We start from the raw sequence: 23,138 nt of genomic DNA on the forward strand, positions 1-23,138 counted from the left end.
CTTAGATAAAAGTAAAGGGATACATGTTTGGTATCTACGAACTCGTATTGACCTGGAGAGTCATACCAACACATTATTTTTACCATATAGTGAACACGGTGAATAAAATATCCCAAAAAGAATCGTGTAATTGCACGTTTTTTGCAATTTCACTGCACTTGGATTTTTTTTTTCTCATTTCCAGTACACCATATGGTAAAACTAATGGTATCATTCAAAAGTACAACTCGTCCCGCTATAAAGTAAGACATCATATGGCAAGATTGATGGAAAAATAAAAAAAGTTATAGCTCTCGGAAGAAGCGGAGCAAAAAAACGAAAAACGGAAAATCGCCCAAGGGTGAAGGGGTTAAAGAAAGTACAAAAAAGAATGAACTTCTGAATGATAGTTTATAAGAGTTGGCGAGTAAGTACAATACTGGTATCTGCCCCGTCAGACACAAGAGCCGAGTACAATGGCGACTCCACACCTCCTATAAATAAAAATAAAAAATAAATCTTTACTTTTATACTAGCTGTACTACCCGACTTCGCCCGGGTTAATAACTGCTGTTAACAAAATAGAATGTATTAACAAAAATGTATTCTGCACACAAAAACCACAAAACAAATAGATAGAAATGTAATTATAATGTCTGTCTCCCCCTCTGTATATATCTCTCTGTCTCTCTCTCTATCTCTTTCTCTGTCTGTCTCAATCTCTTTCCCTGTCTGTCTATCTAACTCTGTCACTTTCCCTGTCTGCCTCTTTCCATGTCTGTCTCTTTCCCTGTCTGTCTCTTTCCCTCTTTTCCTCTGTCTCTTTCCCTGTGTCTGTCTCTTTGTCTGTCTCTTTACCTGTCTTTGTCTGTCTCTTACCCTGTCTGTCTCTTTCCCTGTCTGTCTGTTTCCCTGTGTCTGTCTCTTTGTCTGTGTCTGTCTCTTTGTGTCTGTCTCTTACCCTGTCTATGTCTGTTTCTTACCCTGTCTATGTCTGTTTCTTACCCTGTCTGTGTCTGTCTCTTTCCCTGGCTGCATTGTGATACGCCAACATTCCATTTAAGGGCGTGGCTGCGCATTCTTCTGAAGTTCTGGCTGCACTGTGGCTCCCAGCTCCATTCACTTTAATGGAGGCAGGTTTTTTGGTGAATAACTGTAAAGCGCGGGGTTAAAATTTCCCCTCAAAACATAGCCTATGACGCTTTTGGGGTCCAGAAGTGTGAGTGTGCAAAATTTTGTGGCTGTAGCTGCAACAGTGCAGATGCCAATCCCGGACATACACACATTCAGCTTTATATATTAGATAGCGCTAACATATTCCGCAGCGCTTTACATACACCAGGAACACTGTCCCCATTGGGGATCACAATCTAAATTCCCTATCTGCATGTTTTTGGAATGCGGGAGGAAACCCACGCAAACACGGGGAGAACATACAAGCTCCTTGCAGATGGTGTCCTTGGTGGGATTTGAACCCAGGACCCCAGCGATGCAAGACTGCAGTGCTAACCACTGAGCCACCACAAGGCTGCAGTGCTAACCACTGAGCCATCGTGCCGCCCAGGGCTATAGTTGCGCTCTTATTACAGACGATGGGATATCATGGACTGTTGGGGCAAATTAACCAATTAAGTGGAGTAAATACAGTACACTGGGTAACAAATGTCAGAATTCCCCATGAGCAATTTCAATCTATCCCTACATATTTCTATACATTTCTTGCGTTTTCTCTGCCTTATGCTATAACCTTGTACCATTACTTTATATTTGGAACCAATGAGTCACGTCAAGTGTCGTTTGAAGGCACAGTAAGGCGAAGAATGGGCGTACGTATGTAATGATAACAATTAAGGCCGTGTAGGGCAGCAATTCACACGTTATCTATAGATTCTGGCTGAGCAAGTGATGACCTCACCTCCCGTATATGTGAAGTTACTCCGCACATTGTTATTTCTTGAATAGAAAGTAATCAGGCGTCACAAGAAAGAACAGGCATGATGAATCCATTGTAAGGGTATCTGGAAGAAGAGGTTATTGTGTCGCCGGACAGGATCTTAGAAAAACAGGATGAACACACCCCGATTACCGTCCAAATCCACCGAGCTAACTCCACCAGAGAAAGTCAACGAGAAGGCTGATCAACGCAACGTCTGCAGATACACAAGAGGGTCATCGAGCTGTAAAATATTCGGCATTGGGGCATCTTCATAAGTGGCTATACTTGTCACGGGGGCATTTCGCCTATCATATAAATAGTAATGAGTTTGGTACACAATAGTTTTGTATTAATTTGTTCTTGGATAATCGCCCTCTACAACGTGGCACCAACATGATAGGTTAGGTCATGGATTGAACTCGACAAAGTCAACCTTAAAAGGAACCTGTCATCCGTTTTTTCCCTATTAAACCAAGAATATCCCCTTCTGCAGCTCCTGGGCTGCATTCTAGGAAGGTGCACCTTGTAGCTGGCCCCCCTTGCAGACCCCTAGAAGAACTTTATTAAATCTTACCGTTTCCTATGCAAATGAGTTTGGTTGGCCAGATGGGCGGTCTCTAATTCGTCCCCTGTCTCCCCCTCCTGCCGCTGTTCGCCGTCCCCCAGGCATGATTGAAATGGATGACGCCTCCCCCGTCTTTGTGTACGCTGCTGGAGTCTCCCGCTGAGCATAAAGTTTCCCTCGCCGGTGATGTAGTTGTGCAGGCGCGAGATTATGGGTGGGTATAAGGATGACGCTGGTGAGGTCATACACAGCGTCATCCTCATACCCGCCTTTGTTGGCTACCGGCAGTGTTTTCTCAGGCTGGTCTCCCTGAGATCAGTGATTGTTTTGTTTTGTTGGTCTACTAGGCATTGCTCCCACCTGGCCAGAATCCTACTCCACACTGATAAGAGGCAATACCCCGAAACAGCTGTCTGTGGATGGATACCTGGCTTTGGTATTTCCCTTGACATATCTTTAAACTCGTCAAAGAGTTGGATATTGACTAAAAGGGCCACTTAATATGGTGGTTATGGTGGGCTCCTTAAAAAGAGCCACTCCTTGGCTAGGTCCTTCCTGGAGGGATATCTGGCTGTTTTCTGTGTCGAGACTCCTAACAGAGGCTCCACGGACCTTTTTTGATTTGCATGCTTCATTGTACACAGCATCAAGCCACCACCATGCTTCACTGTAGGCAGTACCGAGCCACCGCTATTCTTCATTGTAGTCAGGACTGAGTCACCGCCATGCTTCACTGTAGACAGTACTAAGCCACCACCATGTTTCACTGTAGGCAACACCGAGTCACCATCATGCTTCATTGTAGACAGGACTGAGCCACCACACTTCATTGTAGATAGCACCGAACCACCACCATGCTTCATTGTAGGCAACATCGAGCCACCATCATGCTTCACTGTAAGCAGCATTCAGCCACCACCATTCTTCATTGTAGGCAGGAATGAGCCACAACCATGCTTCACTCTATGCAGCACCAAGCCACCACCATGCTTCATTGTAGACAGTACCGAGCCACCGTCATGCTTCACTGTATGAAGCATCGAGTCACCACCATGTTTAACTATAGGCATCACCGAGTTACTGTTATGCTTCACTGTAGTCATCATGGAGCCATCATCGTGTTTCACTATATGCACATCATACCACCACCACCACCATACTTCTTTGTAAGCAGCACTGAGCCACCACCATGCTTCTTTGTACACAGCACCGAGCCACCACCATGGTTCATTATACGCATGGTGTTTTCAGCATGTGCTTCATTTCTTTCTCCACACATTCCACTAATCCATATGCGAATAAATTGTAAGTAGTGCCTATGTTATATCTTTCATATAGGAACCAACCTGATGAGGGGGTCACCCACTTGAAGGGCTCAGCAGTAACCAGGTGGATGGGTTTCATCTGTGGTCTGAAGGCCATATGGCGCAGTGATCGGCTGATTGCCACAGGTCATTTTCCTGCAGTGAAAATGTATTATTATTATTATTATTATTATCATAGTATTAAATTTTTTCATGAATGGACAAGCATCGATAGCATAGACCAGAATATTTACAGAGCAAATACTCATTTTGGCACATAACCCTGCACTGTAAAGTCCATATGTCTAAACAGGGTGTATGTAAAGGGGATGTCATGGTGGGACAGAAAACTACTTTTAGCTAGCAATACATATGACATTATTACTCATATCAATTTTTCCCCTGAAGCCTCCATAAATCTCGAAACAGCCATAAATACGAAAAATAAAAAAAAATGAGTAAATAGGTCTTTGATTTCCATGGAGTCTTTACGAAATCTCTGACTTTTGTTCTACCAGTCATACCTATAAGCAGTTATTATAATGCAAGCGTCGAAATAGGAATATTACATCACCCAGGCTGATGGCTGATTTAGGTACTTACACAAATGAACACATATGTGGTTTATAGCCGGGAGTTCAGATGTAATAGGAAATGTACATAAAATATCTCTTAATGTCAGTTCCAACTTAGTGTGTTGTAACAGGAATATTGGCCAAGGCAAGACTAGAAATATGCCTTTTTATCTCTGGTTTTGTCATTTATTATTGCTCCATTTGGAATTGAGGAACATAGCCCTGCAACAGATTTGCAAAGATGCGATAGAAGAAGATATAAAAATATTAGTGACGATCTAGAACTTCAACTCATCTCAAAGATATCACACTTACTATAGCACTCCAGAACAAAACGAGCCGCACACAGCATACACTCAGCTCCATTATAGTGGTTATATTCTTGTATATAGGGGCAGTATTATAGTAGTTATATTCTTGTGCATAGAGGGCAGTATTATAGTAATTATATACTTGTACATAGGGGCAGTATTATAGTGGTTATATTCTTGTACATAGAGGCAGTATTATAGTAGTTATATTCTTGCACATAGGAGCAGTATTATAGTAGTTATATTCTTGTACATAGGAGCAGTATTATAGTAGTTATATTCTTGTACATAGGGGCAGTATTATAGTAGTTATATTCTTGTACATAGGAGCAGTATTATAGTAGTTATATTCTTGTACATAGGGGCAGTATTATAGTAGTTATATTCTTGTACATAGGAGCAGTATTATAGTAGTTATATTCTTGTACATAGGGGGCAGTATTATAGTAGTTATATTCTTGTACATAGGGGCAGTATTATAGTAGTTATATTCTTGTACATAGGGGCAGTATTATAGTAGTTATATTCTTGTACATAGGGACAGTATTATAGTAGTTATATTCTTGTACATAGGGGGCAGTATTATAGTAGTTATATTCTTGTACATAGCAGGCAGTATTATAGTAGTTATATTCTTGTACATAGGGGGCAGTATTATAGTAGTTATATTCTTGTACACATGGGGTAGTATTATAGTAGTTATATTCTTGTACATAGGAGCAGTATTATAGTAGTTATATTCTTGTACATTGGGGCAGTATTATAGTAGTTATATTCTTGTACATAGGAGCAGTATTATAGTAGTTATATTCTTGTACATAGGGGCAGTATTATAGTAATTATAATCTTGTACATGGGGCAGTATTATAGTAGTTATATTCTTTGTACATAGGGGGCAGTATTATAGTAGTTATATTCTTGTAGATGGGAGCAGTATTATAGTAGTTATATTCTTGTACATAGGGGCAGTATTATAGTAGTTATACTCTTTGTACATAGGGGGCAGTATTATAGTAGTTATATTCTTGTACATATGGGGTAGTATTATAGTAGTTATATTCTTGTACATAGGGGGCAGTATTATAGTAGTTATATTCTTGTACATAGGGGACAGTATTCTAGTAGTTATATTCTTGTATATAGGGGGCAGTATTATAGTAGTTATATTCTTGTATATAGGGGGCAGTATTATAGTAGTTATATTCTTGTACATAGGGGACAGTATTATAGTAGTTATATTCTTGTACATAGGGGCAGTATTATAGTAGTTATATTCTTGTACATAGGGGCAGTATTATAGTAGTTATATTCTTGTGCATAGGGCCAGTATTATAGTAGTTATATTCTTGTACATAGGGGGCAGTATTATAGTAGTTATATTCTTGTACATAGGAGCAGTATTATAGTAGTTATATTCTTGTACATAGGAGCAGTATTATAGTAGTTATATTCTTGTACATAGGGGCAGTATTATAGTAGTTATATTCTTGTACATAGGAGCAGTATTATAGTAGTTATATTCTTGTACATAGGGGCAGTATTATAGTAATTATAATCTTGTACATGGGGCAGTATTATAGTAGTTATATTCTTTGTACATAGGGGGCAGTATTATAGTAGTTATATTCTTGTACATAGGAGCAGTATTATAGTAGTTATATTCTTGTAGATGGGAGCAGTATTATAGTAGTTATATTCTTGTAGATGGGAGCAGTATTATAGTAGTTATATTCTTGTACATAGGGGCAGTATTATAGTAATTATATTCTTGTACATAGGGGCAGTATTATAGTAGTTATATTCTTTGTACATAGGGGGCAGTATTATAGTAGTTATATTCTTGTACATATGGGGTAGTATTATAGTAGTTATATTCTTGTACATATGGGCAGTATTATAGTAGTTATATTCTTGTACATAGGAGCAGTATTATAGTAGTTATATTCTTGTACATAGGGGCAGCATTATAGTAGTTATATTCTTGTGCATAGGGGCAGTATTATAGTAGTTATATTCTTGTACATAGGGGGCAGTATTATAGTAGTTATATTCTTGTACATAGGAGCAGTATTATAGTAGTTATATTCTTGTACATAGGAGCAGTATTATAGTAGTTATATTCTTGTACATAGGAGCAGTATTATAGTAGTTATATTCTTGGACATAGGGGGCAGTATTATAGTAGTTATATTCTTGTACATAGGAGGCAGTATTATAGTAGTTATATTCTTGTAGATGGGAGCAGTATTATAGTAGTTATATTCTTGTACATAGGGGCAGTATTATAGTAATTATATTCTTGTACATAGGGGCAGTATTATAGTAGTTATATTCTTGTGCATAGGGGCAGTATTATAGTAGTTATATTCTTGTACATAGGAGCAGTATTATAGTAATTATATTCTTGTACATGGGGCAGTATTATAGTAGTTATATTCTTTGTACATAGGGGGCAGTATTATAGTAGTTATATTCTTGTACATATGGGGTAGTATTATAGTAGTTATATTCTTGTACATATGGGCAGTATTATAGTAGTTATATTCTTGTACATAGGGGCAGTATTATAGTAGTTATATTCTTGTGCATAGGGGCAGTATTATAGTAGTTATATTCTTGTACATAGGGGGCAGTATTATAGTAGTTATATTCTTGTACATAGGAGCAGTATTATAGTAGTTATATTCTTGTACATAGGAGCAGTATTATAGTAGTTATATTCTTGTACATAGGAGCAGTATTATAGTAGTTATATTCTTGTACATAGGGAGCAGTATTATAGTAATTATATTCTTGTACATGGGGCAGTATTATAGTAGTTATATTCTTGTACATAGGGGGCAGTATTATAGTAGTTATATTCTTGTACATAGGAGCAGTATTATAGTAGTTATATTCTTGTACATAGGAGCAGTATTATAGTAGTTATATTCTTGTATTTAGGAGCAGTATTATAGTAGTTATATTCTTGTACATAGGGGCAGTATTTGTTAGGGCCAGGTGGAAGGGCAGACCCAGGAGGTGGATCCACTGGGCCGAACTCCTTGATGATGGTAAGGGGTCCGGTAGCTGGAGCACTACAGGTAGCAGGGCAGTCCGTGCACAAGAGTATAATAGAGAAGTCCCTGGGACCACGGAGTCACTGATGGTAGTCCGGGTGACGGAGCTCAGGTTCGGAAGCCGAGATGATGTCAGGCGGAGTCCGGAACCGTTGGAGCGAGATGACGGGTCACCACAGGGGTCAGAGATGGTACGGACTGTCAGGATGGCAGATAGGCAGCGTTCGGGGTGCGGGATGCGGCAGGACCGGATGGCGAGGCAGGATCGGCTCTAGAAGAGAGATACGTGAGTATGGCAAAGAGACACAAGGAGACCTGACTCCTAGCTTGGCAAACACGAAGATCAGGCCCCGCCCCCTTGGACATTGCACCCCTTTATACCCCGTACCTCTGTGCTTCATTTCCTGTCAGTGGACACTGGCCCTTTAAGAAAGGGTCAGTGACCGCGCGCGCGCCCTAATGCGCATGCGCGCGGCCCGGGTGCCAGAAGCCAGGGCAGGAAGCTGAAAGGAGGACGCAGCAGAGCCGGGCTGGGGCTGGGAAGCCGACGGGCGCCGGGAGCGGGGACCAGGAGGCCTGGGAAGCGCGGGCGATGGAGGCTGGAGAGCGGGGAGCGTGGCAGGTGAGCCGGGAAGCGGAGCAGAGGGCCCGGGGAGCGTGACAGTACCCCCCCCCACGCCCCCCTCCCCGCAACCGGGACAGGAAGGCACGGATCAAAGGAGTACCCACATTCTCCCGGGGTTCCCAGGACCTATCCTCAGGACCATAGCCAGCCCAGTCCACCAGGAAGAACTGTCGGCCCCGTACAGTTTTCATGGCCCTTACCGCATAGATGTCGTCATCGGCAATAGGAGGAGGAGCCGAACTGGCAGCAGCGGAGAAGGGACCAAGGACAACCGGCTTGAGCAGGGAGACGTGGAAGGAGTTGGGTATCCTCATCGTGGCCGGGAGCTGCAGTTTGTAGGAGACCTCATTGATCTTGCGGAGGATTTTAAACGGCCCGATGTAGCGAGGACCCAGCTTGTAGGATGGTATCTTCAATCGGACGTACTTGGAAGCAAGCCAGACGAGATCTCCGGGGGAGAAACACGGAGGATCCAGACGTCTCTTGTCTGCATGTCTTTTCATCCGCAGGGAAGCACGCCCAAGGGACGCCTTGACAGAGTCCCAAATGGTTGCAAAGTCACGGGCTACAGCATCAGCAGCAGGGACATCCGAAGAAGGAGATACAGGCAATGGGACGGAGGGCTGAAGTCCGTAAACGACATGAAAGGGAGAGCTGGAGGAGGACTCACTGACGTGGTGGTTATGGGAGAATTCAGCCCAAGGAAGAAGCGTGGACCAGTCGTCGTGATGGGCGTTGACGTAGTGTCGTAAGAAGGAGGTCAAGATTTGGTTGACCCTTTCCACTTGGCCATTAGACTGAGGATGGTAGGCAGAAGAAAAGTCCAGAGTCACTCCCAGATGTTTGCAGAGAGCCCTCCAGAAGCGGGAGGTGAACTGAGTTCCTCTGTCGGACACGATGTGTGATGGAAAGCCATGCAAGCGGAAGATGTGATGTATATAGGCGTCCGCGAGTTCCTGAGCAGAGGGCAGTCCTGCCATAGGGACGAAATGAGCCATTTTAGAGAACCGGTCCACCACGACCCATATGACTGTGTGTCCGGAGGACAAAGGCAAGTCCGTAATAAAGTCCATTGCAATGTGTTGCCAGGGAACTGAGGGTATAGGCAGAGGCAGAAGACGGCCATATGGCAGGCGTTTGGGCGTCTTGTTCCTGGCACAAGAGGAGCAGGTAGAGACAAAAGCAGCGACGTCCGTGCGAAGGGATGGCCACCAGTAATGACGTACAATCGCACTCCATGTTCTCTTTTGACCAGCATGACCGGCTGTTTTCGAGGCATGGCCCCAGTGTAACACTTTTTGCCTGTCAGTCTCGGAGACATAGGTTTTCCCGGGCGGTATCTGGGCCAGGGTGACAGGAGCCACTGGAATGATTTTACTAGGACAGATGATGGGCTGTGATGTCTCCTCCTCCTGCTCCATGGGCATGAAAGACCTGGACAAGGCATCAGCGCGTACATTCTTGTCCGCGGGTCGGAAATGGAGCTGGAAATTGAACCTGGCAAAGAACAAGGACCACCTGGCTTGCCGTGGGTTCAGTCGCTGAGCGGACCGCAGGTATTCCAGGTTCTTGTGGTCCGTGTAAATGATTACGGGGTACACTGCTCCTTCTAGAAGGTAGCGCCATTCCTCCAGAGCCAGTTTTACTGCCAATAGCTCTCGGTCACCGATGGTGTAGTTGCGTTCAGGCGCTGAGAAGCTCTTGGAGAAGAAACCGCAAGTCACCATCTTCCCGGAGGAGGACTTCTGCATGAGCACTGCTCCGGCTCCCGAGGAGGAGGCATCCACCTCCAAGGTGAACTGGCGGTTTAACTCCGGACGGTGGAGCACAGGAGAGGAGGCAAATGCCCGCTTCAGGGAGCCAAACGCGGCGTCGGCCGCAGGTGACCAGTCCTTTGGATTAGCCTCCTTCTTGGTCAAGGCGGAGAGAGGAGCGGTCAGAGCAGAGAAGTGAGGAATGAACTGGCGGTAGTAGTTGGCGAATCCCAGAAAGCGTTGGATTGCCTTCAGTCCAGAAGGAGGAGGCCAGTTGAGAATGGAGGTGACCTTCTTTGGATCCATCTGCAGTCCGGTATCGGAGATGATGTAACCCAGGAAGGGGAGAGAAGACTGCTCGAAGACACACTTCTCATACTTAGCGTACAGACGATTCTCTCTCAGTCTTTGTAGAACTAGCTGCACGTTCTCTCTGTGGGTCTGGAGATCCGGAGAGAAGACAAGGATATCATCCAGATACACCACCAAACAGACGTAGAGAAGGTCCCGGAAAACGTCGTTCACCAATTCCTGAAAGACTGCTGGTGCGTTACACAGGCCGAAGGGCATCACGCAGTATTCATAGTGCCCATCGCGAGTATTGAACGCGGTCTTCCATTCGTCCCCAGAGCGGATGCGGACCAGGTTGTAGGCACCTCGAAGGTCCAATTTGGTGAACACACGAGCTCCTCTAAGCCGGTCAAACAATTCGGGGATGAGCGGCAGAGGGTACTTGTTTTTTACGGTGATTTGGTTCAATCCCCGGTAGTCTATACATGGGCGTAGGTCGCCCTCTTTCTTCTTAACGAAGAAGAAGCCTGCTCCAGCAGGAGAGGAGGATCTCCGAATGAATCCCCTTGCCAGGCTCTCTGTGATGTAAGTTGACATGGCCCTTGTTTCGGCTGGAGACAATGGATATATCCGTCCTCGAGGTGGTGTTGTTCCCGGGAGCAGGTCGATGGCACAATCGTACGGACGATGTGGCGGAAGTACCTCAGATTCCTTTTTGTCAAAGACGTCCGCGAAGGACCAATAGGCCGAGGGCAGTCCCGGTAGGTTCTCTGGAACCGGAGGTCGTCGGATGGGTTGTATGGTCTTCAGACACTTCTCATGGCACGAAGAGCCCCATCGGGTGATTTCACCAGTGCCCCAGCTGACTGATGGCTCGTGTGTCCGTAACCAGGGAAGTCCCAGCAGGATTTGATGGGACATGTGTGGGAGGACGTAGAGAGCGATGTTCTCGGTGTGCAGGGCACCGATACGCAGTTCGACCGGCCTGGTGATCCAGGAGATGGTGTCAGAGAGGGGTCTCCCATCCACAGAGGCAATCACGAGTGGCTTGTCGAGTGGAGTGACAGGCACCTGGTACTTGTCCACCGTGGCTTGCTGGATGAAATTGCCTGCTGCCCCAGAATCGAGGTACGCCTCGGCCGTGAACCGCGTCTCTCCCGTTGTCACTTGCACAGTCCACATAACCGGGTCTGAGAGAGTCCCAGCACCTAGGGTGGCCTCTCCTACCAACCCTAGGCTTTGGAGTTTCCCGGCCTCTCTGGACAGGAGCGTAGCAGGTGTGTGCCCTCTCCGCAGTAGAAGCAGAGGCCCTTGGCGAGCCGCTCTGCTCGACGTTGTTCAGACTGCCGCACACGGTCGATCTGCATGGGCTCGTGGACGGAGACACCAGATGCCGTTGACTGTAGTACGGCGGACTTCTGCGGAGGAGAGGAATGCCGTACCGGACGTCTCTCACGGGACACCTCTTTAGATCGCTCCTGAAAGCGGATGTCCACTCGAGTCGCTAGGGTAATCAGGGCATCCAGGGTGGATGGTACGTCACGACCAGCCAGCTCATCTTTAATTCGACCTGAGAGTCCTTCCCAGAAGGCGGCAGTTAGGGCCTCGTTGTTCCAGCCAAGTTCCGAAGCCAAGGTGCGAAAACTGATTGCGTATTGACCCACCGTCAGAGTCCCCTGACGTAACCGGAGAAGAGATGAGGCAGACGCGGAGGCGCGTCCGGGCTCGTCAAAGGTTCCACGGAATGCCTGCAGGAACTCCTGGATGTTCGTGGTCACAGGATCCTCCTTCTCCCACAAGGGGTTCATCCACGCCAGTGCCTCACCCTCTAGATGGGACATGATGAAGGCGACCTTGGCTTGGTCGGAGGCAAACAAATGCGGCAGCTGCGTGAAATGGAGGGAGCATTGGTTTATGAAACCCCTGCAGGTCTTGGGATCTCCGGCGTACCGGGGTGGTGAAGCCAAACGAAGTCTGGAAGCATCCGAAGAGGCTGCCACGGGGGCTGGAGCCGTGGATTGGCCAGTGGAAGCCCGAGATGCTGAAGATGTAATTGACGCTTGTAGCGTGTTCAGGCGGGCGTCCACCGAAGTCATGAAGTTCAGCATGCGGGTCTGGGTCTCACGCTGGCGTTGGAGTTCCTCCTGCAAGGCCGCTAGTGCTTCAGCGGGATCCATGGCCTGATCTTACTGTTAGGGCCAGGTGGAAGGGCAGACCCAGGAGGTGGATCCACTGGGCCGAACTCCTTGATGATGGTAAGGGGTCCGGTAGCTGGAGCACTACAGGTAGCAGGGCAGTCCGTGCACAAGAGTATAATAGAGAAGTCCCTGGGACCACGGAGTCACTGATGGTAGTCCGGGTGACGGAGCTCAGGTTCGGAAGCCGAGATGATGTCAGGCGGAGTCCGGAACCGTTGGAGAGAGATGACGGGTCACCACAGGGGTCAGAGATGGTACGGACTGTCAGGATGGCAGATAGGCAGCGTTCGGGGTGCGGGATGCGGCAGGACCGTATGGCGAGGCAGGATCGGCTCTAGAAGAGAGATACGTGAGTATGGCAAAGAGACACAAGGAGACCTGACTCCTAGCTTGGGAAACACGAAGATCAGGCCCCGCCCCCTTGGACATTGCACCCCTTTATACCCCGTACCTCTGTGCTTCATTTCCTGTCAGTGGACACTGGCCCTTTAAGAAAGGGTCAGTGACCGCGCGCGCGCCCTAATGCGCATGCGCGCGGCCCGGGTGCCAGAAGCCAGGGCAGGAAGCTGAGAGGAGGACACAGCAGAGCCGGGCTGGGGCTGGGAAGCCGACGGGCGCCGGGAGCGGGGACCAGGAGGCCTGGGAAGCGCGGGCGATGGAGGCTGGAGAGCGGGGAGCGTGGCAGGTGAGCCGGGAAGCGGAGCAGAGGGCCCGGGGAGCGTGACAGTATTATAGTAGTTATATTCTTGTAGATGGGAGCAGTATTATAGTAGTTATATTCTTATACATAGGAGCAGTATTATAGTAGTTATATTCTTATACATAGGAGCAGTATTATAGTAGTTATATTCTTGTACATGGGGCAGTATTATAGTAGTTATACTCTTTGTACATAGGGGCAGTATTATAGTAGTTATATTCTTGTACATATGGGGTAGTATTATAGTAGTTATATTCTTGTACATAGGGGACAGTATTATAGTAGTTATATTCTTGTACATAGGGGCAGTATTATAGTAGTTATATTCTTGTACATAGGGGACAGTATTATAGTAGTTATATTCTTGTACATAGGGGCAGTATTATAGTAGTTATATTCTTGTACATAGGGGCAGTATTATAGTAATTATAATCTTGTACATGGGGCAGTATTATAGTAGTTATATTCTTTGTACATAGGGGGCAGTATTATAGTAGTTATATTCTTGTAGATGGGAGCAGTATTATAGTAGTTATATTCTTGTACATAGGGGCAGTATTATAGTAATTATATTCTTGTACATAGGGGCAGTATTATAGTAGTTATATTCTTGTACATAGGAGCAGTATTATAGTAATTATATTCTTGTACATGGGGCAGTATTATAGTAGTTATATTCTTTGTACATAGGGGGCAGTATTATAGTAGTTATATTCTTGTACATATGGGGTAGTATTATAGTAGTTATATTCTTGTACATATGGGCAGTATTATAGTAGTTATATTCTTGTACATAGGAGCAGTATTATAGTAGTTATATTCTTGTACATAGGGGCAGTATTATAGTAGTTATATTCTTGTAGATGGGAGCAGTATTATAGTAGTTATATTCTTGTACATAGGGGCAGTATTATAGTAATTATATTCTTGTACATAGGGGCAGTATTATAGTAGTTATATTCTTGTACATAGGAGCAGTATTATAGTAATTATATTCTTGTACATGGGGCAGTATTATAGTAGTTATATTCTTTGTACATAGGGGGCAGTATTATAGTAGTTATATTCTTGTACATATGGGGTAGTATTATAGTAGTTATATTCTTGTACATATGGGCAGTATTATAGTAGTTATATTCTTGTACATAGGAGCAGTATTATAGTAGTTATATTCTTGTACATAGGGGCAGTATTATAGTAGTTATATTCTTGTGCATAGGGGCAGTATTATAGTAGTTATATTCTTGTACATAGGGGGCAGTATTATAGTAGTTATATTCTTGTACATAGGAGCAGTATTATAGTAGTTATATTCTTGTACATAGGAGCAGTATTATAGTAGTTATATTCTTGTACATAGGAGCAGTATTATAGTAGTTATATTCTTGTACATAGGGGCAGTATTATAGTAGTTATATTCTTGTACATAGGAGCAGTATTATAGTAGTTATATTCTTGTACATAGGGAGCAGTATTATAGTAGTTATATTCTTGTATTTAGGAGCAGTATTATAGTAGTTATATTCTTGTAGATGGGAGCAGTATTATAGTAGTTATATTCTTATACATAGGAGCAGTATTATAGTAGTTATATTCTTATACATAGGAGCAGTATTATAGTAGTTATATTCTTGTACATAGGGGGCAATATTATAGTAGTTATATTCTTGTACATAGGGGCAGTATTATAGTAGTTATATTCTTGTACATAGGAGCAGTATTATAGTAGTTATAGTCTTGTACATAGGAGCAGTATTATAGTAGTTATATTCTTGTACATAGGAGCGGTAATATAGTAGTTATATTCTTGTACATAGGGGCAATATTATAGTAGTTATATTCTTGTACATAGGAGCAGTATTATAGTAGTTATATTCTTGTGCATAGGGGCATTATTATAGTAGTTATATTCTTGTAAATGTGGGCAGTATTGCAGTAGTTATATTCTTGTACATAGGAGCAGTATTATAGTAGTTATATTCTTGTACATAGGAGCGGTAATATAGTAGTTATATTCTTGTACATAGGGGCAATATTATAGTAGTTATATTCTTGTACATAGGAGCAATATTATAGTAGTTATAGTCTTGTACATAGGAGCAGTATTATAGTAGTTATATTCTTGTACATAGGAGCGGTAATATAGTAGTTATATTCTTGTACATAGGGGCAATATTATAGTAGTTATATTCTTGTACATAGGAGCAGTATTATAGTAGTTATGGTCTTGTACATAGAAGCAGTATTATAGTAGTTATATTCTTGTGCATAGGGGCATTATTATAGTAGTTATATTCTTGTACATGTGGGCAGTATTGCAGTAGTTATATTCTTGTACATAGGAGCAGTATTATAGTAGTTATATTCTTGTACATAGGGGTAGTATTATAGTAGTTATATTCTTGTACATAGGGAGCAGTATTATAGTAGTTATATTCTTGTACATAGGAGCAATATTATAGTAGTTATATTCTTGTACATAGGAGCAGTATTATAGTAGTTATATTCTTGTACATAGGAGCAGTATTATAGTAGTTATATTCCTGTACATAGGGGGCAGTATTATAGTAGTTATATTCTTGTACATAGGGGGCAGTATTATAGTAGTTATATTCTTGTACATAGGGGGCAGTATTATAGTAGTTATATTCTTGTACATAGGAAGCAGTATTATAGTTGTTATATTCTTGTACATAGGGGCAGTAGTATAGTACTTATATTCTTGTACATAGGGGGCAGTATTATAGTAGTTATACTCTTGTACATAGGAGCAATATTATAGTAGTTATATTCTTGTACATAGGGGCAGTATTATAGTAGTTATATTCTTGTACATAGGGGGAAGTATTATAGTAGTTATATTCTTTGTACATAGGGGCAGTATTATAGTAGTTATATTCTTGTACATAGGAGCTGTATTACAGTAGTTATATTCTTGTACATAGGGGCAGCATTATAGTAGTTATATTCTTGTACATAGGGGCAGTATTATAGTAGTTATATTCTTGTACATAGGAGCAGTATTATAGTAGTTATATTCTTGTGCATAGGAGCAGTATTATAGTAGTTTTATTCTTGTGCATAGAAGCACTAGTATAGTAGTTATATTCTTGTACATAGGAGCAGTATTATGGTAGTTATATTCTTGTACGTAGGGGCAGTATTATAGTAGTTATATTCTTGTACATAGGGGCAGTATTATAGTAGTTATATTCTTGTACATAGGGGCAGTATTATAGTAGTTATATTCTTGTACATAGGGGCAGTATTATAGTAGTATTGTTCTTGTACATAGGGGCAGTATTATAGTAGTTATATTGTTGTAACTGGGGGCAGTATTATAGTAGTTATATTCTTGTACATAGGAGCAGTATTATAGTAGTTATATTCTTGTACATAGGGGCAGTATTATAGTAGTATTATTCTTGTACATAGGGGCAGTATTATAGTAGTTATATTGTTGTAACTGGGGGCAGTATTATAGTAGTTATATTCTTGTACATAGGGGATAGTATTATAGTAGTTATATTCTTGTACATAGGGGCAGTATTATAGTAGTTATATTCTTGTAAATAGAGGCAGTATTATAGTGGTTATATTCTTGTTCATAGGGGGCAGTATTATAGTAGTTATATTCTTGTACATAGGGGGCAGTATTATAGTAGTTATATTCTTGTACATTGGGACACTTGTTTCAGATAGCATCAAAATTTAATAAGAGGTCATTTTAGAAATGACGGTGTCTGTGTGCAGGTGGCGGGGTCTTTTGTAAGGTCATAGTAGATCCCATAAATCTAATTTCATGTATATTTTACTTTAAATGACATACTTGTCATAAAACACTACACAATCCGTTCCAGCATATTTGTCATTCTCTGCATAGACTGGGGTTTCAAGCAATGCCAACCTGAAAATGAGCAAGTTAAATGGCCGCTCTCCAGCATGTTTGTGAAATCTTTGCTTGGATGCAGATGAAAGAGAAATAATTACTTGATTTTTCTTTTTCATGTGAACGTGACATATCTGCACTGATTCAGCTGTATGCAGGGTCGGCGTTAAAGAGGGTGAAACCGGGCAAATGCCAGACGCCCCCACTGCCTTAAAGGCCTTCATCACTAGCATTATCTGTGTAGCTTCCGATGTGGAGACTGCTTGAGGACATCTGGTGGTATTAAAATTATGTGTCTGTGATGTCACCACAGGTTTTTGATGCTGCAGAGCTTTAGGACCTTTGGTGACATCACCATCATGTAACTGGTCGTGTGACTGTGATGTCACCACAGGTCCTGGACTCTGCAGAGGAGCTGTAGAGGACATGGAATGGTGGTATGTGTGTGTGTGTGTGTGTGTCTCTGTGTCTGTCTGTGTGTGAGTGTGTGTGTGTGTGTGTCTGTCTGTGTGTGTTTGTCTCTGTGTGTGTTTGTCTCTGTCTGTGTGTGTGTGTGTGTGTGTGTGTGTGTGTGTGTGTGTGTGTGTGTGTGTGTGTGTGTGTCTCTGTGTGTGTGTGTGTGTCTCTCTGTGTGTGTGTGTGTGTGTGTTTTGTTTCATGGGCCAAAGGGAAACAGTGTAACATGTGAACAAGCAAGAATTATACCCACATTAGTTGCTGGATATTGCTGTAAGCCAAGATGTCCAATAGCAGTCAATGGAATAGACTGAAATATTTTGTCTTTTAGTAAAATTCCTAAGTATGCCATTGGTTATATTAAAGCATACGCAGAAAACCTATGACGTTTATGCATATTTTGGGACTTCCTCTCCAGGCCCTCCTGTGTCTCCAACTCCATATCTTGCAGAGTTTTTGGCATGTAGCACCTCAGGCCATAAATTTGGACATGCGCAGATAGCCAGTCTTTCTTATTATCATCTGCATTCCGTTCCTTTGCATCAGTCATCAGCTGCTGACCTTGGTATGCACATACTAGCTTTCCTGATACCAGCAGTAATCAGAAAACAGGCTCTTCCTTCTCTAAGAACAAATGTGAACTTTTTGGATCCCAAAGTATACACCATGTTTGGAGGCCAAAAGGCAGGACTGAATATCTCCCCAAAAATGCCAACACCAGTGTTAGCGTGGAGGTGGGAATATCATTGTGTGGGGCTGATCTTCAACAGTTGGCACTGGCAAACTTCAGTGAATTGAAGAAAGGATGAATGGACAGATGTGCCTAGACATTCTTAACAAAAATCTGCTGCTGTCTACTAGGATGATGAAGATGAAACGAGGGTGAACATTTCAGCAAGACAATGATCCCAAACACACAGCCAAGGAAACTCTCAATGGGTTTCAGAGAAAGAAAATAAGGTTGCTAGAATGGCCGAGCCAATCACTGGACCTGAATATGATAGAAAATCTATGGAAGGAGCAAAAGATCAGATATCACAGTAGGAGCCCACAGGACCTTTAGAATTTGAAGAGGGTTTGTGTTGAAGAATGGGCTGATATCACACCTGAGCAGTGCAGGTGACTAGTTTCTCCATACAGGAGGTGTCCTGAAGCTTCATCACAAACAAAAGCTCTTGTACAAAGTATTGAATACATTTCAGTAAGTGTGTTCAATACTTTTTCCCTGTGTCAATTCTCATTATTTGTATTCTTCTTTTAACAGCCTTCAGCTCGATCTTGAGCCACGGCGACTTGATGGATTTACGCTCTGTAGGAAGAGCGATCTTGTACGAGCCTAAATAGTCCATCAGGGTCTTCTCTGCTAATATCGGGATTGTATCAAGCCATCGGGTTCCTGGTCTTCCTCTTTGAGTTGTTCTTTCTATTCTTCCGACCATGATGTCCTTCTCCAGTGATTACTCTCGTTGTATGATGTGTCCAAAGTAAGCAAGTGGTAGCCTGGTGATCCTTTCTTCGAGTCACATGTCTGGTTTGATTTATTCCAAAATGTATTTGTTTGTTCTTTTTGCCATACATTGGTATTAATAACATCCGTCTCAAGCACCACATTCTGAAGGCATTGATTCTTCTTCTGTCTTCTACCTTTATCGTCCAGGCGTCACATCCATATGTTACTAAAGAAAACACCAGACTATGTATGAGACGTAGAAACAACAAAGAGCCAGCACCAATGTGCACTAAGGCATCAAATATTCCAAACTGCATTATAAAAATTTTTTTTTTTTTTTTTTTGAGATTTTTGGCAAAAAATTGCAATTTCTTGAGCTGCTTCGCCACGTCACGGCAAATCTCATTTGAAGCAGTCCTACACTAAATATTTTTATAAAATGTGCCATGCGGCCTCACATATAAATAGCAGAACTGCTCTCAGCAGCACTCACCTGGTCTATTGCAGTCCCGTACCCATGACTGAGTCATGGCTGTGGGCGGGACAGGTCCAAGCAAATGCTGCATGAAGTATATATATAGCCTGTGGACAAAGCCTGATGACCCAATGTGAACAGTCACCAAACGCCAAAATCTATACAGATGGAATACATCCCAAATTGGGGTGCATAGCAAGGTGGAGGTCAACCACCGACCAATTCAACAAAGAAACAACAAAGAGCCAGCACCAATGTGCACTAAGGCATCAAATATTCCAAACTGCATTATAAAAATTTTTTTTTTTTTTTTTTTGAGATTTTTGGCAAAAAATTGCAATTTCTTGAGCTGCTTCGCCACGTCACGGCAAATCTCATTTGAAGCAGTCCTACACTAAATATTTTTATAAAATGTGCCATGCGGCCTCACATATAAATAGCAGAACTGCTCTCAGCAGCACTCACCTGGTCTATTGCAGTCCCGTACCCATGACTGAGTCATGGCTGTGGGCGGGACAGGTCCAAGCAAATGCTGCATGAAGTATATATATAGCCTGTGGACAAAGCCTGATGACCCAATGTGAACAGTCACCAAACGCCAAAATCTATACAGATGGAATACATCCCAAATTGGGGTGCATAGCAAGGTGGAGGTCAACCACCGACCAATTCAACAAAGAAACAACAAAGAGCCAGCACCAATGTGCACTAAGGCATCAAATATTCCAAACTGCATTATAAAAATTTTTTTTTTTGAGATTTTTGGCAAAAAATTGCAATTTCTTGAGCTGCTTCGCCACGTCACGGCAAATCTCATTTGAAGCAGTCCTACACTAAATATTTTTATAAAATGTGCCATGCGGCCTCACATATAAATAGCAGAACTGCTCTCAGCAGCACTCACCTGGTCTATTGCAGTCCCGTACCCATGACTGAGTCATGGCTGTGGGCGGGACAGGTCCAAGCAAATGCTGCATGAAGTATATATATAGCCTGTGGACAAAGCCTGATGACCCAATGTGAACAGTCACCAAACGCCAAAATCTATACAGATGGAATACATCCCAAATTGGGGTGCATAGCAAGGTGGAGGTCAACCACCGACCAATTCAACAAAGAAACAACAAAGAGCCAGCACCAATGTGCACTAAGGCATCAAATATTCCAAACTGCATTATAAAAATTTTTTTTTTTTGAGATTTTTGGCAAAAAATTGCAATTTCTTGAGCTGCTTCGCCACGTCACGGCAAATCTCATTTGAAGCAGTCCTACACTAAATATTTTTATAAAATGTGCCATGCGGCCTCACATATAAATAGCAGAACTGCTCTCAGCAGCACTCACCTGGTCTATTGCAGTCCCGTACCCATGACTGAGTCATGGCTGTGGGCGGGACAGGTCCAAGCAAATGCTGCATGAAGTATATATATAGCCTGTGGACAAAGCCTGATGACCCAATGTGAACAGTCACCAAACGCCAAAATCTATACAGATGGAATACATCCCAAATTGGGGTGCATAGCAAGGTGGAGGTCAACCACCGACCAATTCAACAAAGAAACAACAAAGAGCCAGCACCAATGTGCACTAAGGCATCAAATATTCCAAACTGCATTATAAAAATTTTTTTTTTTTGAGATTTTTGGCAAAAAATTGCAATTTCTTGAGCTGCTTCGCCACGTCACGGCAAATCTCATTTGAAGCAGTCCTACACTAAATATTTTTATAAAATGTGCCATGCGGCCTCACATATAAATAGCAGAACTGCTCTCAGCAGCACTCACCTGGTCTATTGCAGTCCCGTACCCATGACTGAGTCATGGCTGTGGGCGGGACAGGTCCAAGCAAATGCTGCATGAAGTATATATATAGCCTGTGGACAAAGCCTGATGACCCAATGTGAACAGTCACCAAACGCCAAAATCTATACAGATGGAATACATCCCAAATTGGGGTGCATAGCAAGGTGGAGGTCAACCACCGACCAATTCAACAAAGAAACAACAAAGAGCCAGCACCAATGTGCACTAAGGCATCAAATATTCCAAACTGCATTATAAAAATTTTTTTTTTTTTTTTTTGAGATTTTTGGCAAAAAATTGCAATTTCTTGAGCTGCTTCGCCACGTCACGGCAAATCTCATTTGAAGCAGTCCTACACTAAATATTTTTATAAAATGTGCCATGCGGCCTCACATATAAATAGCAGAACTGCTCTCAGCAGCACTCACCTGGTCTATTGCAGTCCCGTACCCATGACTGAGTCATGGCTGTGGGCGGGACAGGTCCAAGCAAATGCTGCATGAAGTATATATATAGCCTGTGGACAAAGCCTGATGACCCAATGTGAACAGTCACCAAACGCCAAAATCTATACAGATGGAATACATCCCAAATTGGGGTGCATAGCAAGGTGGAGGTCAACCACCGACCAATTCAACAAAGAAACAACAAAGAGCCAGCACCAATGTGCACTAAGGCATCAAATATTCCAAACTGCATTATAAAAATTTTTTTTTTGGAGATTTTTGGCAAAAAATTGCAATTTCTTGAGCTGCTTCGCCACGTCACGGCAAATCTCATTTGAAGCAGTCCTACACTAAATATTTTTATAAAAATGTGCCATGCGGCCTCACATATAAATAGCAGAACTGCTCTCAGCAGCACTCACCTGGTCTATTGCAGTCCCGTACCCATGACTGAGTCATGGCTGTGGGCGGGACAGGTCCAAGCAAATGCTGCATGAAGTATATATATAGCCTGTGGACAAAGCCTGATGACCCAATGTGAACAGTCACCAAACGCCAAAATCTATACAGATGGAATACATCCCAAATTGGGGTGCATAGCAAGGTGGAGGTCAACCACCGACCAATTCAACAAAGAAACAACAAAGAGCCAGCACCAATGTGCACTAAGGCATCAAATATTCCAAACTGCATTATAAAAATTTTTTTTTTTTTTTTTGAGATTTTTGGCAAAAAATTGCAATTTCTTGAGCTGCTTCGCCACGTCACGGCAAATCTCATTTGAAGCAGTCCTACACTAAATATTTTTATAAAATGTGCCATGCGGCCTCACATATAAATAGCAGAACTGCTCTCAGCAGCACTCACCTGGTCTATTGCAGTCCCGTACCCATGACTGAGTCATGGCTGTGGGCGGGACAGGTCCAAGCAAATGCTGCATGAAGTATATATATAGCCTGTGGACAAAGCCTGATGACCCAATGTGAACAGTCACCAAACGCCAAAATCTATACAGATGGAATACATCCCAAATTGGGGTGCATAGCAAGGTGGAGGTCAACCACCGACCAATTCAACAAAGAAACAACAAAGAGCCAGCACCAATGTGCACTAAGGCATCAAATATTCCAAACTGCATTATAAAAATTTTTTTTTTTTTGAGATTTTTGGCAAAAAATTGCAATTTCTTGAGCTGCTTCGCCACGTCACGGCAAATCTCATTTGAAGCAGTCCTACACTAAATATTTTTATAAAATGTGCCATGCGGCCTCACATATAAATAGCAGAACTGCTCTCAGCAGCACTCACCTGGTCTATTGCAGT

General features: G+C 42.9%; 1 protein-coding gene across 3 annotated transcripts in view; it reads right to left on the reverse strand.

Annotated features, from left to right (window-relative positions):
- Positions 1-23,138, reverse strand: part of LOC142317000 (uncharacterized) — a 188,430-nt gene that overhangs the window by 127,379 nt on the left and 37,913 nt on the right. For all 3 annotated transcript variants that reach the window (XR_012754653.1, XM_075352870.1, XM_075352871.1), the window contains exon 3: positions 3,827-3,940. The gene's annotated coding sequence lies outside the window, so the exon portion shown is untranslated. The remainder of the gene's footprint in view (positions 1-3,826; positions 3,941-23,138) is intronic.

This window comes from Anomaloglossus baeobatrachus, chromosome 6 (genome assembly GCF_048569485.1).
Source record: "Anomaloglossus baeobatrachus isolate aAnoBae1 chromosome 6, aAnoBae1.hap1, whole genome shotgun sequence".
Classification (NCBI taxonomy): domain Eukaryota; kingdom Metazoa; phylum Chordata; class Amphibia; order Anura; family Aromobatidae; genus Anomaloglossus; species Anomaloglossus baeobatrachus.